The sequence below is a fragment of the Nerophis lumbriciformis genome, linkage group LG20 (genome assembly GCF_033978685.3).
Source record: "Nerophis lumbriciformis linkage group LG20, RoL_Nlum_v2.1, whole genome shotgun sequence".
Classification (NCBI taxonomy): Eukaryota; Metazoa; Chordata; class Actinopteri; order Syngnathiformes; family Syngnathidae; genus Nerophis; species Nerophis lumbriciformis.
In genome coordinates this window covers 27,402,501-27,405,802 of record NC_084567.2, presented here as the reverse complement: position 1 = coordinate 27,405,802, position 3,302 = coordinate 27,402,501, and positions in this window count along the sequence as shown.

The following is a 3,302-nucleotide window of genomic DNA, read 5'->3' as shown; positions in this document are numbered from 1 at the left end:
TAGCGAGTACTGGATTTTTCGGGCCATAGGGCGCGCCAAATTAAAAGGCGCACTGCCAATGAGCGGGTCTAGTCAGGTCTTTTTTCATACAAAAGGCGCACCGGATTATAGGGTGCATTAAAGGGGTCATATTATGATTTTTTAAACCACTTCCTTGTGGTCTACATAACATGTAATGGTAGTTCTTTGGTCAAAATGTTGCATAGATTATGTTTTACAGATCATCTTCAACCCGCTTTCTGACAGTCGCTTCCGGATGCCGTCTTATTTACGTGGCTCACCTTCGGCAGCGTCTTCTCCCTGTCCTCTTTGTTGTAGCGGTGTAGCGTGCAAGGACGGGAGTGGAAGAAGTGTCAAAAGATGGAGCTAACTGTTTTAATGACATTCAGACTTTACTTCAATCAATAACGAAGCAGCATCTCCTCATCCGGAAACAACAATGTGTCCCGTGAAAAACCGTCCAACCGGAACTCTCTAATAACTAAAGTTCCTTAGGTGAATAATGTAAACCCACTACACCGGTATGTTTTAACGCTTTCATGGTGAGTTTACTGACAGATATAAGTAAGAACTTTACACTACTTTATATTAGAAATGGCAACAGCGGAGGATGAATGTCCCATAACAAGAAGATAGAGAAAAAGAAGAAGCTTATCGACTACGGTGTCGGTCACGGACTACAAAGGCGGACGCGTGCAAATGTTCAAGACTTATGCAGATCCCAAATCCAGATCGGCAGGTACCAGAAGGTAAGAAAAGTTGCTTTTGCATAATATTGCGAAACAAAACGCCAGATAATGTCTGCTAATAGGTGCCATTTTGCGGTCCTTATACACACACCATAATAATACTCGTATGTTTAATGCGCCGACAATCCATCAAGTGGTGCGGCTTCATAGCTTACTGAAGTCGTACTAAAAACGTTTTGACAAATTTTTGAGCGCCGTGTGTAATGTTCTATATTCTCAATGGAACATTTAAAGTTTTGGTGTTGTTTACTGGTGTATCGCTTATGTGTGACTGCCATCTACTGGTCACACTTCTCATTACCCCATGGACCAAATATAATAGCTTCGAGGTATCTCTTATGTGTGACTGCCATCTACTGGTCACACTTCACATTACCCCATGGATCCAAATATAATAGCTTCGAGGTATCTCTTATGTGTGACTGCCATCCACTGGTCACACTTCTTATTACCCCATGGACCAACTATATTAGCTTTGAGGTATCTCTTATGTGTGACTGCCATCTACTGGTCACACTTCTCATCACCCCATGTACCAAATATAATAGCTTCGAGGTATCTCTTATGTGTGACTGCCATCTACTGGTCACACTTCTCATTACCCCATGGACCAAATATAATAGCTTCGAGGTATCTCTTATGTGTGACCGCCATCTACTGGTCACACTTCTCATTACCCCATGTACCAAATATAATAGCTTTGAGGTATCTCTTATGTGTGACTGCCATCTACTGGTCACACTTCACATTACCCCATGGACCAAATATAATAGCTTCGAGGTATCTCTTATGTGTGACTGCCATCTACTGGTCACACTTCTCATTACCCCATGTATCAAATATAATAGCTTCGAGGTATCTCTTATGTGTGACTGCCATCTACTGGTCACACTTCACATTACCCCATGGACCAAATATAATAGCTTCGAGGTATCTCTTATGTGTGACTGCCATCCACTGGTCACACTTCTTATTACCCCATGGACCAAATATATTAGCTTCGAGGTATCTCTTATGTGTGACTGCCATCGACTGGTCACACTTCACATTACCCCATGGACCAAATATAATAGCTTTGAGGTATCTCTTATGTGTGACTGCCATCTACTGGTCACACTTCTCATTACCCCATGGACCAAATATAATAGCTTCGAGGTATCTCTTATGTGTGACTAACATCTACTGGTCACACTTCTCACCCCATGTACCAAATATAATAGCTTCGAGGTATCTCTTATGTGTGACTGCCATCTACTGGTCACACTTCACATTACCCCATGGACCAAATATAATAGCTTCGAGGTATCTTTTATGTGTGACTGCCATCCACTGGTCACACTTCTTATTACCCCATGGACCAAATATATTAGCTTTGAGGTATCTTTTATGTGTGACTGCCATCTACTGGTCACACTTCTCATTACCCCATGGACCAAATATAATAGCTTCGAGGTATCTCCTATGTGTGACTGCCATCTACTGGTCACACTTCTCATTACCCCATGGACCAAATATAATAGCTTCGAGGTATCTCTTATGTGTGACTGCCATCTACTGGTCACACTTCTCATTACCCCATGTACCAAATATAATAGCTTCGAGGTATCTCTTATGTGTGACTGCCATCTACTGGTCACACTTCTCATTACCCCATATACCAAATATAATAGCTTCGAGGTCGGTAAGCACAATCAGAATAATGCCGTACATTAGGCGCACCGGGTTATAAGGTGCACTGTCCATTTTTTAGAAAACTGAAAGATTTTAAGTGCGCCTTATAGTCCGAAAAATATGGTACTTAAAGTAGCTGCAATTCTTTCTTTTTCTTTTCTTTTTTTTTTTAGAGGGTTAAAAAGAAAGTTCGATAATATTGAATAAAAAACAATACAATAGAATGTAGAGAAAAAGTACAGCAGTTTTATGAAGTAATGTAATAATGTCCATCCATGCATCCATCTTCTTCCGCTTATCTGAGGTAGGGTCGCGGGGGCAGCAGCCTAAGCAGAGAGGCCCAGACTTCCCTCTCCACAGCCACTTTATCCCGACTCTACCCGAGGATCGACGACCACGAGGGTGAGGAAGGGTGTCAGGTTGCGGTTTAAGAAACAACGGCTCGACCGGATTCCCCTGCCCTCCATGGAACTCCAGGGAAAGGTACGATATCAGAAAGACTCTAAAGACTGCGGAGGTCCTGGCTTTTACCGTATCGTGGCTTATGGAGAGTGTCCGGGACACCGACCTGGCCCTGGACGGCTTTGGAGCGCCATTCCGGATGGTCAGACAAGCTGAGGTGACGGGGAGATGTGAGGTGGTGTATGACTTTACCTTAACAAACAGCAGCTCGGTGAGTGCTAGGGAACGTGTTTGCACTAAGCACGTTGAAATCCTTTCTGTATCGTTACGTCCTTTTCACCGCCTTTGGGAGTTTCGCAACTTTTCATCACAGCGGTGTACATACAGTAGGTGCAGCGCGCCCTATTCAAAGGAGGGTGTTTGCATATATTATGTAGCGTTCACCATGGAGACACTCATTTACTGTTTGTTTGCATATAT